We start from the raw sequence: 15402 nt of genomic DNA on the forward strand, positions 1-15402 counted from the left end.
TATCTTATATGACCTTTCACACTGATCTGGAAAATTGGCATTTTGATCGAGATTTTGACGGAATTTCAACTTTTTCCCCCAAAATTTGACATATGGATCTGGTTCTCTTAAAACTAATTGGATAAATAGTTGCTGCGTTATATAACTTTGGGAATACTTCATACGACATGGGAAAATAAAGACTAGATAAGATTCGGTACAATAAGGTATGCCTCCTTTGTCTGTGCGCTTATAAAAGTTATTACTGTCACAACCGCGTACTATGATTGAAGTTAAGTTTCCCTTTTTGAGGGAAACTGAATTTCCCCAACATCGTGGGGAAACAAATAAATAAAACGGCAGAAAGCGAGAAGCTTAACTGGCCTCCAGCCAGATGTTCGTTTTTGTGTCTGCGTGAACTCATTCACTTAATTATTCATTTCTGTAAGTCAAGTTTTTGATTGACATCGCAAAATGTGAACGCTTTTCACTTCCTGTCGCGTCATAGCGTAGCGATAAGATGTCAGGGTTTCTTTCATTTCTCTCCGCTTTCGCGTCACGAATTCGAACTTACCTGCCTACTACCACTTTTTGTGCTCAATACACACCTACAAACACCCGGGCAACGCCGAGCACCCCCGCTAGTTATATATATATATATATATATATATGATTGTTGAGCTGGATTAAATCCGACGATATGAAATAAAATGGAGGTGGAAGGACCTGGATACTCAACGTTTCGCCCGATTTATGCGGGCTTCTTCAAGAGGGATGGTCATTGACCATCCCTCTTGAAGAAGCCCGCATAAATCGGGCGAAACGTTGAGTATCCAGGTCCTTCCACCTCCATTTTATTTCATATATATATATATATATATATATATATATATATATATATATATATATACGCTATCTTACATGTACGTTATTGCAACTCGTTTATATATTGTTAAGGCTCTGAATTAGCCATAACAAAAACAGAACAACGGCGAAAGTCAATACGTGCATTGATAAAAGGCAAACAAACGGTTATAGAATCAAAAGAGAGTGTTGTGTTCAACCGAGCAAGTGAGGTTAACTCCGGAACCACAACTCTTCCTGGGATCGTTAAGAGTTTCGGTATATATGGAAGGTGGTTGAGTCCATTCAGAGGGTGGTTCCCCCACAGCACCCCCTCCCAAGTTGATTTCTCTAGGTGTGAAATCATTATTTTTTTTCTTTTTGGGGCAGACCAGCAAGGGGTCTGTGCACTTTTTCTTTCTGCCGGAGCGTCTTGGTACTTGCATGATTAGTCGAGGTTCTGTATGAAAAACGTTATGTAACATCTTGATTGCCTCTACGCCTTTCTGTGGCGGTTCTGCTTGATCCTCGGGGTGCATTTCCTTATTTGGTTCAGGTGCCCATTATATTCGAATTTTGTGCCCTGAATGATGTATGTGACATTGCCGATTCTTTGTGAGATTGTGCCCTGTTCCCAAAAGGAAATGTTGTTCTTGAAATGCTTAAAATAGACTTTATTGCCGAGGTTAAATCATTTTGTTGACATGGTAGATGTTCTGTGTTGCATTGCATGTTTGAGCGGCAGTTTATCAATAACTGATTTGGTTTTCCGTCCAAACATGATTTTCGCTGGGGATCCGGCATCTGATATATAACATGCATGCGTCGATGCCATACTGGCGAGCGTCACTAGTCACTATTATATCCAGATCCGGGTTAAAATGAGTTAGGAACAGTTTTGAGGTAAGGATTTTTTTTATTTCTTAAAATGATGTCTGACAATCCGATATCCATTTCCAAGGTTTATCCTTCTTTAGTAATTCGTTAAGTGGTACGCGCAATTTATGCACGTTGGCGATAAACCATTGGTAATAATTTGCTAAGTCCAAAAAGCTTTGTAGTTGCGCTATGTTTTTCGGTGCCGGCATCTCTTTAATAGCGATCGCATTGACCGGAAAAGGGCATCTGTCATCTTTATCAATATGTCCTAGGTACTTGATTTTTTGTAAAGAGAATTCATACTTGTCTCCTTTAACCTTAAACCCATAATTTTGTCATGGACTTCTGGTCAGACATATTACCACAGCCGAGATTGAAAAAGTCTTAATATCTCCTGAAATAAGTTGCGATTAATTCTTTCATCTTCGTACTTGAAATTATCTATTGCGCATCATATCGTATTTTGAGAAAAAGCTGAATCATTTTCTGCGTGCGCGTTACTCTTCAAAATTTGTGTCAGTAGATCCTCTGTCCGTTGTTGGCGCTCAGACGATTGTTTCGGATGTATGTTCCATTGATTGTTTGGACAATTGTTTCTATAATTCGACTTGTTGTTCCTCTAGTTTTTGTTGATGGCGTGCCATCATTTCCTGTTTTTCTTCCTATTTCTCCAATAAGTTTTTTTGCATCTTTTTGTTCAATTTGCAGTTTCGTTAACTGAGCCAACGCTAACCTTAGCTCCTCCATCTTGTCTGGTTGGTTAGTTCAGAGAGAGAAAAAAGTACAGATTTAGTTTGTTTTGTTTTTTTATCTCGTACGTCAGGAAAGAGAATTTTGTAATTCGCCCTTTTCTTTCCTGTTTTTGAAAATACCAGGCGGGAAATAATGATAATTTCCACATTATTTGAAATAGTTGGGAAACAGTAGAGTAAAGAGGGTTTTTTTAGTCATGCAGAGAGAACAACAGCGACGATTTTTTAACAACTAACACAATAAGAAGATTAAGAATTTAATCTTATTTTTGTTTTTTTAGAGCTTTTGAAACGTACTTTTCCAGTAGGATGGACCGACACAATTTTTTTTTTTTTTTTTTTGTAAAAAGATTTTACTTACAGTTTTTCGTCTCATGCTTATCCGGTTCTGATTTTTTCCGGGGAATTGGGTTTTACCCAGTTAATTTTTTTTAAATCAATTAACACAGTTGTTATTTTTTTTTCTTTGGGGTTACCGCGAGAAAAATATTCTTCCTCGAATCCTCGTATTGCCAGTGTTATGGGAACACTGGTTCATTAAATTCGTTTCCTTTCGTAAGTTTTCGAATCCTTCTGTTCCCAGTGCTATAAGAACACAGGTTTATTGCTGTTGGACTGGTAAAGTATTAGGGTTTCGGCGTGGGTGCGCTTCTCGAATTCTTCTGTCGCCAGTGTTATGGCTCTGTATTAGCCACAATAAAAACAGAACAACAGTGTAAGTCAATACGTGTATTAATAAAAGACAAACAAAGGGTTACAGAATTAAAAGAGTGTTTTGCGTTCCACCGAGCAAGTAAGCTTCACTCCATAACTAGAGCCCTTCTCGGGATCGTTAAGAGTTCCGGTATATATGGACGATGGTTGAGTTCATTCAGAGGGTGGTCCCCCCACAACATATATATACCCGTTATGAAACATTTACACGTTTTATATATATTTATACGTTTCTTACATTTAGTTAAAGAAACCAGCAACGTCCCGTGTATAAACCTTCCGGCTATGTTGCTTATACGTTACTTAGAGACTGTCATTCAACAGCATTAATATGATTAAATAACCGAGACTGAACATACGGATTGAACCTTTGTTATAACATAATAAAATTGTTATATTTTGATTTAGTTTAAATTCTGATGATGTACGCAGCTGTCGACACTTCAGTCGCATAATAACAAACACTAAACAATGCACGTAATTTATTTCTTTTAAGGCATATTACCTATTTTATGATTACTTCAGACTGAAACATAATACTCATTACAATCCATTGTGTAACGTAGCTGCTTCTGTGTAACGCATAATCATGTAATATTACCTATTTTATGATTACTTCAGACTGAAACATAATACTCATTACAATCCATTGTGTAACGTAGCTGCTTCTGTGTAACGCATAATCATGTAATTACGTGGTTGCACCAAGTTTATGTAACATGTCTCCGAGTAATTTGATATAACTTAAACTCTTTGTTAAGGCAAATATCGATTCAAATTTTTATGTGTGGTGTGGCTCTTATTTTCTTGATTCTTATATTCAAGGGTTCTAAATATTTGTGAATAATGTAGCTAATTACACGTTTTAGTAGATCTGTAATATAGTTAAAATGCTTATGCGTGGCATTTCTTATTATAGTTATGTGTCATGTAGTCGTTATCTTGGTTGAGAGCATTAGCTAGTATTTCGCCAAGATGCCAGGTTTCATGAAACTGAAAATCTGCAAAATTGTATAATTTCACCGACTGTTTTTCTTTTTTTTTTTTTTTTTTTCATGCTTTTTTTTTCAGTGGGTTATAAAAAAGTAAAAGTTGAAAGAAAAGAATTTACGGCGTTAACGTTTATTATAATATTGGTCTTGCAAAACATCTCTTACTATAGAGTAAAAGGGTATTTAACAGGAAAACGAAAGAGAGAGGAATGGGAAGATGAAACGGTAAGCAAAGAGATGACGAGAGAGAGAGAGAGAGAGAGAGGGGAGAGAGAGATAGAGAGAGAGGAAATAGAGAGAAACGAAAAAGAAAGAGAGGAGGGGAAAGAAATATAAACAAAAAGATTAAGCGCGAGAGAGAGAGAGAGAGAGACAGAGTAGGAGAAAGAGAGGGAGGTAAAAAAAAGAAAAGTAAAGCTAATATGAAAGAGAAAGAGAGAGAGAGATTAGAGAGGGAAAGGCGAAGAGAAAGAACGAAAGAAAGAGAGAGAGAGAGAGAGAGAGAGAGAGAGAGAGAGAAGGGGTAGAGAAAGAGAAACCATAACGAAAGACGAGAAGCTGATATAAATACGATTATTTATTTACTCATACCTTTTTGGGCATCTCTTTTTCCTCGCCATCTTCTCAATTCAAAGCTTTAAAAATACTGTAAAAGAGACAGAGAGAAAAAGAGAGAAGACAGAAAGGGACGAAGAAACGATAAGAGGAAAAGATAAAAACACGAACAAATATAGATAAATAAATGTCAAAAACGGAACGAGGGAGAAGCAGACACAAATATTTTGTTTCATCTGCCTGTTGACGACATATCAACCCATTCGTTAGTATAAGTCGAGCTACAGTCTATGTTGCATGTTGCGACGATGGGGGAAGTCACAAGTCCGTTACGACTCTTGTTTAGTATTTACCTTAAAAATGTTTTATGTCGTTCAAATAAAAGCTCGGTTGATAAGACGTGGCAAATTATACTTGTTTGAAAACCTGATATTTGAAGCAATGACTGAATACCGGTGAAGTTTATCGCATAATGTTTGCACAAACATCAGCCATCGTGTTACACGGTCCCCCGGCCTTTAAAAACGGGGACAGTCATTTTCTCGGGATGGTTCTGCTCGAATAACTAACAAGAAAGCTTACAAAAATACAACAAATACAAAAGGAATCCATGCTTTTGTTGAACAAAGATAAAAATAAAGTACATAATGCCAACGTGTTAAATATCTAAGTTGTTAATAGCAAGGAAACAAAGCAATGTTCTAAAATATAGGTTTGCTCATTTACGAAGTATTTTCGTATATAATAATTTTTTTTAATTTTTGAGATGAGGATTGATCATTCATACTATTTGGATTATATTCAGACTACTGTTCTAATCTTGAATGTTATTTTCACAACGTTTCGACCGATGTAACCCTCGACCTTCTTCAAGTTTATCTCGTCGAACTCTGGAATATTTCTGCTGAACTCGTGAATCTGCACGAAACCCTTTATTTAATATTCCCGGTGTTTAACGTTCAATCCAATGTTCAGAAGATACTCAGAATACAATTGCGAATTACGTCCACTCGGTCGTGGCTGACGGAACAAGAACATACTACCCCATGGATTAAATAAAGTATTCCGTTGAGAATTTCGTGCAAATTCCCAAGTTCAACAGAATGATTCGCGAATTCAATAAGATACACATGAAAGAAGGTCGGAGGTTACCTCGACCGAAAAGTTATGAAAATAACACTCAAGATGGGAACAGTAGTTTGAGTAATACAAATAATATATGCTCTTGTATACGTAACCAGTTTAAAAAAGAGCCGCATTTATTTGAGACAAAAAGTGAAAACGGCGAGCAATAAGTTAACATCATAAATCGTATAATTTATGAACCACACTGGATTCGTGCTCTCGCTTCTATTCATTGTAATTATGTTTTCATGTGGATAAAAAGAATGAAAATATGCACATTTTGTTCAAACTAAATCCAAGCACTTAGAAGAATTATCTGCTATAACATTCAGGTTGTCGGCACCGAATAAACATATAACACGCAGTTTTATACAAAATAAAAGAATTTATCCATTTACAGATTGTGGCACGTTTTTGGGGAAAAGTTATTTCGTATATCTGTAGAATAGAAAGACAACATCTTATTCTAGCATTAAGAACAACTTTATTGTCTATCTTCGTTAACAGATAATGGAAAGGAATTGCTGCCGAAAGTATATGAGCAATTCATCTTCAGGTCATAATAACCGGTGCTCAAGAATCCAATGAATAATGGAAGAAGTGAGATGTGTAGGCAATACTAGAAGATAATATCTAAATAAAAATCTGGATGCGAAATAAGGTAAAAGTATATGCGGCGTTGAATAAAAGTCTCGATGATAGGGAAAATAGAAAAGTGCATGTCATGAAAAATCCGTACATACGCATTATTCCAAGTGTTAAGATATCCATATTTTTGGTATCGAAAAGACCATTTATTTTATTTCCTAATTTTACTTACAGAATCACTTTCATTATAATCACATTAGTATAAAAAGCACATTTCATATTTCATATTTCTTTACAGTGTATCGCAATGTCTCGTCAGTGAAAATTACCATGGTTTTATTAGGGGTTCTAGCCAGTAAGAAAGGAGACCTCTTCCACTAGGCGACCTAATCGTTTTATGGTCAGTAATCATTGGATGCATTATTCATTCACATGTGTATTTTCTTTTTTTCATATTCACTGTTACTGTGAATAATGCACTCTCAATAGAAAAAAAAAAACTACTTACAAAAGTAATATATCGAGTGTGATCATCTCGGATTTAAAAAGAGGTAATGAACTAAGTATTGAATAAATTTTACCCTATGCGATTAGGGCCGACAAACGCCAAAAATACAACAAAAAATACAAAAGGAATCCATCTTTATCTTTGTTGAACAAAGATAAAAAATAATGCCAACGCGTTAAATACCTAAGTTGTTAGGAAACAAAAAAAAAAACAATGAATAAAAAGTTGATATTTCCTTCTGTGTCTGAAAACACGCTATGCAACATACAGATATATGTGCGTGATGTTGCTAAGCTAATCAAAAACCTCGATTCAAGCAATGCAACAGCCCCTGATGGCATTCCGATTATAGTGCTCAAAAGGCTTCAACCAGAACTAACTCCCATACTTACAAAGCTGTTTAAGCGTTATCTTAAGGAGAATTGCTTCGCAACACCTTAGAAAACATCATCAGTATATCCCGCATTTAGGAATTCAAGGTAATCGCTCATCTCTGTGCATCATGAGTAAGTTGCTGGAATCTATAGTAAATAGAAAAGTAATCAACCACCTTAGAAAAATACCTCCAGTGATATTCAATATGGTTTCCGTTCTGCTAGATCTACAGCAGATGTACTAACAGTTATATCTGATAGGATTAGCGAATCTCTCGACGGAGGCTTCCTTTCTAGGGCAATTGCTCTTGACATATTAAAGGCCTTTGATAAGGTATGGCATAAAGGTATACACCACAAGATCTCCAGCTACGGTATAGCTGGAAATGTCTTCTCAGTTATTAAATCATTTCTCTCTCTGATAGGTTCATAAGAGTAGTGGTTGATGAACAGAAATCAGTAGCTCATAGTATTGATGCTAGAGTCCATCAGGAGTCCATCCTGGGCCAAACTCTCTTCCTGATCTACATCAATGATCTCCCAAATCACATCATAAGATCATTCATAGACATGTTCACGACACTACTATCTATGGCAACACTTCAAAGGCGGTAAACGACCAAGTTCTCTCTGATTCTCTCTCCTTTGATCTTGAATACGTGGTACAATGGAGGAAAAGGTGTTTAGTTAATTTTAATGCATCTTAAACCCAGCTTCTCTATTTTCATCATAATCGTTCTAGTCATCGTCAGACTCCAATTGAAATGAATGGCTATCGTCTTGGGGAAACTCCATGTTTCGACAAGCTTCTAGGTCTGACCTTTACCCCTGATCTGAGATGGAACACGTACATCAAATCCGTTGCCAAGGAAAATGGTGGGATCCTTCCACCGTTCCAGTAGATATCTCACCGCTGATACAATTCTCTACCTGTATAACAGCCAATTACGTCCAAGGATGAAGTACTATTGCCACATCTGGGCAGGATCTGCTAGAAGCAGCTTATCCTGCCTTGATAGAGTTCAAAATAGACTGCGTATGCCCTTTTCTCTTTTCTGCAAAGGTTTTATTGGATAGAATGGACTAAGGAGAGCGATTAAATATATAAATAAATAATGCCATCTTTATTTGATATTATATAAAGGAGAGACGTATGTGTGTTAGAATGTATGTTTGTATGCCCGCTAAAATCTTTTCTCATACGCATTGAACCGGTAGGAAACTGGTACCATGTTAGAGGGCAAAGCCCCGGATGCATAATATGTGAAAATTAGAAAAAAAAGATTCATTCTGTGGGGGTCAACTGGATCACTTTTTGGAAGGTGGGTCCGTTTTTCGCGTCTCTTTTTTCGCAAGTCACGTACGCGTATTAAACTAAAACTATGTTTAAAACGCTTATTTTGCAAGGTTATGACATCATAAGCACTCATGGTCATGTGGGCAAAAGGATTTGCCCATAAGTTTTCTGCCTTCTTCCCTCTTTCATGTTCGAGCCCGGTCACCATGGCTCATTTTTTTTTCGATCGCACAGGCACTCCCTGCTATTTTGATTGAAAGAAAAGTTATTTGGATTTTTTTTTGGAGGGGGGGGGAGTTTTTTTACCAACGTACGATCAACGCCAAACACCCATCCACTGGTCTATTATATAAGTCTCACTTGTCTGTATGTTTGTGCGAACGGATGTTTGTATGTCCGCTAAAAGTTTTTGTCATCCGTATCAAACGCACGAACGTGGTACCGTTAGAAAGAGCGATTTCTCGGAGACATAATATCGAAAATTGAAAAAATCGTCAATTATTTCGTGTAGAAATATCTTTTGGTTTGAAGGAGGTTAGATAAACCTTGCTGTCGATGCTTTTTGCAAACCGCATATGCGCGAACCATCGTTTCGTTTTTTCGTTTTAAAAAGCTAAATTTTCATCATGATAACATATGTGTCCTCGTTGTCCCATCGATAACGTGGTAGTTTACTAACTTAAGTTATCCGAATTCGCACGCCTTGCTTTTGGTTTAGCTTCTGGCTGATCGCATCCAAGTCCCGTTTTTTTTTTTTTTTTTTTTTTTTTTTTACGGCCAGGCAACGATGGACGCCCCCTAGTAATTCAAGAAATGAGCGACGCAGACGGATAGACATCAATGTGACATTCGCTTTAGATTGTTCTACATTATTGTGCCGTGTCTCCTTCGTATGTCTCACCAAGAACAACTGATTAGGAAACCTTTGTTTCTCTCGCCTGAAAACGTGATATCATGGCATCGTCGACTTTGTTTTGTTTGCGACGTTAGACATCTGCCCTCTGCCTTGCTACCTATTATTCATTCAACTCAGAGAACGATTATATTTTACAGATCTGAGTTATCCTAGCATGCACTAAGAATGACCCTTGTCAAAATTCAAACTAGCTAACAATCGCTACTTACTAGCGTAGGATCCCTACTATGTAAAAAGTGTATCCGGCACTTGGGCGACCGTTTGGTGTCGTAAATTTGGAAGTGAAAGCAGCTGTAAGTCATTTTCTCGACTATTGTTACAACTACTTATCAAAGCTTGGAGGATAAGAGTTTCTAAAACGGGAATAATTGCCAACGGAAAGATGAGGGACACTATGGGAGTTCTAACATTCATAGATGTTTATTCCAGCATTGCTTCCGGTCGTCTTGGACGTTTGCATTCCACTGGACATTGTCTGTTATAGGTAAGTACCGTTAGAAATTGTGCTACCTTTGCTTCATTATAAACCTCACATTGCATAGACACACTACAGTGCTAATCCATTGTTCGTTGTTGTTGTTGGGTCAGAAAGAAGTTAATCAAGTTGGGCAGTCATGGATTTTCCCACCATTATCGGCGTTTGTTATGTTTTCTTTTCTTTAGCCTTTTCTTTTTTTTTCCAAACTCATCTGATTGTCAATCATTTTTGTTACACTATGTTTTCATTTACCTAAAATAATAATGCTGTAAAACCACCTGAGTTTGAACAACTTTGCGAAGCTTTTATTTTAAACATACATGCAATAATAGTCAAGGATGACATATGAATTAAGCAAGTATATTCTTTATTTATTACGGGATTAAAGTGTGGATTGGGATCCTTAATAATGAAATTCAATTGGTTGGAACGATCTTTTTCCCTCCCTTTATCTATCTATCTATCTATCTATCTATCTATCTATCTATTTCGCAACACACGCACACACACGCATATATGTGTGTGCGCGCGTGCGTGCGTGTGTGCGTGCGTGCTCGTGTGTCTGTGTGTGTGTGTCTGTGTGTGCATCCAAAAAAAGAGTCTCCAATCTATAGGTTTCGTACTGTCAACAAAATTCCACCCCTATCCCATCGCTTGAATGTTGCATTCCTGCATTCGTTTTATAAGTACTCTAATGGAACGTGCTCTAATTCGTAGCATTTGTGCTCCCTACATATATATATCCAACTAACCCTACAAGCAGCAAAATCCCACCCCCTTTTGTTGAGGTCCCTAGATAATGGAAAGCCTTTTATGCTAATAGTTTATTCCCTCGAACTGCTAGACTTTGGAATTCTCCGACTGTTTTCTATTTCACTAACTGTAGTAACATTGAGAAATTTAAATGCAACGTTAACAGATATCTTGCTACTTAACTCTCTCTACAACACTTCTGTAGACATGGTCCCAAATAGTAGTCCGTTATGTGTTGTCTGAAGTGAATATAAGTAAGAAAAATATATTACGAGAATAAATAATAAATATAGCTCAATTTTACACTTTAATGTAATTTCATAGTTTGCGATCGTTAGAAATGGATTTTCATTTAACACATATTCAAATGAAAAGAGACTTTAAGTACTTCTTAAATACAATTACGTTTGGCGTCCGGTGGGTGGCTCATCTGCACTGTGAACAAAATGATAAAAAAAAAATTGGAAAATTTAATAAAATAAACAAACTCATTCAAGAAAGACGGTAGTTCGTGATAATAGTTAACAAGGAATTTTTTTTTCTTTCTTATATAACTTACGACGGAGTCTACAACGTGTTGGATCCGTTAAAATGTAACGCCTTCGTTAAAAAAAAAAAAAAGTGTACAACGTAAAACATTTCTGCATATTAGTGCAGTTGGGGAACAATATATAGGGAGGGAATTCCAACGTCTAGTAGAGACTTTCAGAGTAGAAGGTTCTCTAGTATCGAGGAACCTCTACAGTAAAAGCGTGGGGTTTTCCTGCTTGTCGGATTGGTCGGAGATATTTATGTCTAAGGGTCACCATTTCTACGAGTTCGTCTGAGTACTCTATCAAAACACTTGTAAATAAACACAGGGATGCAATACTACAACGATGGGGCTTGAGTTTAATTGTGTGTGGGCACGACCATGTGATGTATATATGTGAATGCACCCTATTATCTCAAGAATCCATACGCGTCCCCTATTGTGCTTCGACGGGAAATAATCTATGAATATTATAACTGTAAACGTTGAGAATGTCTCATAAAAAAGATTACTTGTTTTCTTTAGTCAGCATTATCATCATTGCAAAAGTGTCTCTTAAACATTACAAAGGAAGTTGACTGTGTTTCCTTGTCTTGGCGAACAAATGCCGGTTGAAATTCATGTCATGATATGGGCGTGGACCGCAAAAACGTATCTTTCTTTTCTTTGTGTCTCTGTATATACATGCATTCATAAATACCGCATTGTTTAGTTCTTGTTTTCGAAACATCTATTCAGGTAAGAAAGACATCCAAAGAATGTGCATTTTCAGGTCTATAATCATGAACAATTATGTTATTCAAAATAGGGCAACCTGTGTAAAAAAATAAAAAATAAAATAAAAAATGAATAAAATTTAAAAAAGCTCAACGTCAAATTACAAAAAGCTCCATCTCAAATTTAAAAAAATCAACTTGAAAATTTAAAACTTTAAATTAGACAAAATAACTTCAAATTAAAAAATACAACTTAAAAACTCAATTTTAAATTCAAAATTTAAATTCAAATAAAAAAGCAATATCAAATTTAAAAATATACGGTACAGTTTTAAAAATTCAACATTAACTTTTAAAAAGCTCTACTCAAAAGATTAAATAACTTCAAATGGAAAAAGTAATCAATTCCTATAAAATAGGCTCAATATCGAATAAAAAACTTCAAATTAAAAAAAGTCAATTTCAAATTAAGAAAACGAGTAACTTTATATTTAAAATGGCTAAGTTCAAATTAGAATACGAACTTAAAAAAAGATGAAAATCAAATTTTAAAAAATAACGCTTATTTATAAGGTGCGTTCATTCGAACTGTTCTCTTATCTAGATAAATAAAACATGCGTGTGTAAAAATATTTAACCGATAAACTTAAACTGCTGGTCACATATCACTAAAATTAACAGGAAAATAGTAATCATACACCAAGGATTGCTTATAATTAATAAAATTTTTGTTTGGATGGATAAATAATGCGTAGAGAAATATGTTGGCAAGTTGGAATGCAAAATGTTCATTTAAACTTGCTGGCATATTTTTTATTACTTTTGCGCATGCGCAAATTCAACCATAGTTTGAAGTGGTTAAGTTTTTAATCTTTCTTGTCTATCTGTTGATAGCTCAAACGGTAGGGAATACAGCTTTGGTTTTAATTTTTGCTGATGGCATCCAAACTATTTTTTTTTTTAACTTTTGAAATCAGTATTTTATATATATATATATATATATATATATATATATATATATATAATATTCAATAGAGAATTGGCTCTGTAATAATGAATACGAAATCTATGAATTAAAATATATTTCAGTGTATTTTACAACCGAGCAAGGCTGAGAGCTACCAACTAGTTAATAATATTCTATATACATACGAGGTGCCTGCAATAAGATTCCAGATTTTTTCGTATGGATACTTTTATTGATAGTACATGCATAAAAGTCACCTTCAAAATAATATCCTCTGGCTGAAATGCACTTGTACTGTTCCAAAACTTCTTAAAAGACCCATGGAAGTCCTCTTGTGCGAGCGTATCAATGACTCTCATCACAGCCTCTTTCATCACCTCAATTGTCTTACAATGACAGCCTCTAAAATTTTCCTTGAGCTTAGGGAATAATCAAAAGTCAGGAAGCAAGGTCTTAACTATAGGGAGGGTGAGTAACTGTTTTGATACCAAGTTTGGTCGAATAGTTTGTGACAAGGATGGAGTTGTGTACTGCTGTATTCGCGCAAATCTTCTGCATCTTCAATTCCTCATTAATAATTGTGTGTACAGTTCCCACACTGACATCAAACTATGCCCTCATTGTCTCTATAGACACACGACGGTCTTTATCCATGAAATTCTTTATTTGACCAATCAACTCTGGTGTTCTGCCTTCCTTACTCCTCCCACACCACTAATCATCCCTCATAGACTCCCTTCCTTCTTTGAATCTCACATACCACTCAAAAACTGATGCAAGATTCATGCAAGATAGTCCAAAAACGGACCGAAGCATTCAATACGTTTCTGTGACATTTTTTCAAGTTTAAAACAGGATTTTCTTGCATATCGTTCTTCTAAAGTCTCCTCATGTCTAGATTGCATTTTCGCAATTCACCAGCTGTGACAATCAGGTCTTAGTAGGGTGTATTCCAATTCCATTTCAATTATCAGTTTATCTATTTCCTGTGTATTTGATCTTATATTTATTTTTTTATTTTTATTACATTTTCACCACAAACAAGGCACATTGCAACTTTGGTGTAGGGGGCTACTATCAGGGGCAGCAACTATTGGGGCACTATGTTGGGATTTGGGCAGCAAGATGTCGGTTCACGTTGCACTTGAACTTCTGCATATCAGTACAGTTGGGGAAGCAGGGACCTGGAATGGAATTCCAGAGTCTAGCGGTTCTGGGGAAGAAACTACTGGAGTAGAAAGATCTTTTACATCTAGGGATCTCTACTGCATGGGGGTGGGATTTAGCTGCCTGTCGGGTCTGTCGAGGGTGTCTATGTCGTGGGGGCACAAGTGATTGCAGTTCGTCAGAGCATTTGCCATTAAAATACTTGTAGAACAGGCAGAGGGATGCAACATTTCGTCGATGGGACAGAGGCTGAAGCTTAGATGCCAGTTCAGGGCCTATCAGATTGGCGACTCTCTTTTGAACCTTGTCTAGGAGCGAGAGACTAGCAGCAGATGCACCAGCCCAAATGTGACAACAATACTCCATACATGGGCGAATGGTGGCCTTATAGAGATACAGAATACTTTCAGGTGTCAGTAGTTTTCTAGCACGGTAGAGAGAGCCTACCTTCTTCGCAGCGGCCCTGGCAATGTTTTCAATGTAATTGTTCCAACTCATGTTTCCTGTGAACGTTAGGCCAAGCAGTTTGAAAGATGTACTCTCAGATAGGGAGTCACTGGCCATTGCTATTGGTGGCAGAGAAGGTTTCTTGTAATTATTGAAGGAAACCAGTTTAGTCTTGGCAGCATTGAATGTGACCATCCATATTTGTCCCCATTCCAGTACAGATTGGAGGTCATCCTCTAGTGTTTTTGCCATTTCTTTAGTTATGTGTTCATTTGTTTTTCTGTCATGCCTGTTATAGAGTATGGTGTCATCAGCATATATACCCATCTCAGAGGCAGTTTTGTCAGAGAAGTCATTAATAAATATTAGGAACAATAGAGGTCCAAGGATAGACCCCTGAGGCACTCCCGCATTTATATCATATTGTTTAGATGTACGACCTGGATTTTTCTCTTATCTAAGAAGGATTTAATTATGTATTCTACCAGTGATACCGTATGATCTAATTTTCCTGAGGAGACCCTCATGCCATACCCTGTCAAAAGCCTTAGATATATTTAGAGCTACCGCTCTGCCCTCCCCCGTTTTGTCCAGTGAATGGTATATATGTTCAGAGATTACAGTTAGGATGTCTGCTGTGGAACGGGCTTGTCTAAATCCATATTGTTTGTCAGTCAGAAGTTTAGCATCTGTAAGGTGACGGACTAGAGCATGGTTAATTATGGTCACAAATATTTTGGCGAAAAGTGGGAGGAGGCTAATGGGGCGATAATTTGATGGGTCAGTTCTTTCGACAGAATTCTTGAATACTCGTACCACA

At 36.5% G+C, this 15402-nt stretch overlaps 1 long non-coding RNA gene across 1 annotated transcript in view; it reads left to right on the forward strand.

The window, feature by feature from the left end:
* LOC145291687 (uncharacterized) overlaps positions 1 to 15402 on the forward strand; it is a 57378-nt gene that overhangs the window by 13825 nt on the left and 28151 nt on the right. Inside the window, exon 2 of the long non-coding RNA XR_013869477.1 lies at positions 6726 to 6827. This is a non-coding gene — a long non-coding RNA (uncharacterized LOC145291687). The remainder of the gene's footprint in view (positions 1 to 6725; positions 6828 to 15402) is intronic.

The sequence above is a fragment of the Euprymna scolopes genome, chromosome 2 (assembly GCF_053919585.1).
Source record: "Euprymna scolopes isolate OS-2025 chromosome 2, ASM5391958v1, whole genome shotgun sequence".
Lineage (NCBI taxonomy): Eukaryota > Metazoa > Mollusca > Cephalopoda > Sepiida > Sepiolidae > Euprymna > Euprymna scolopes.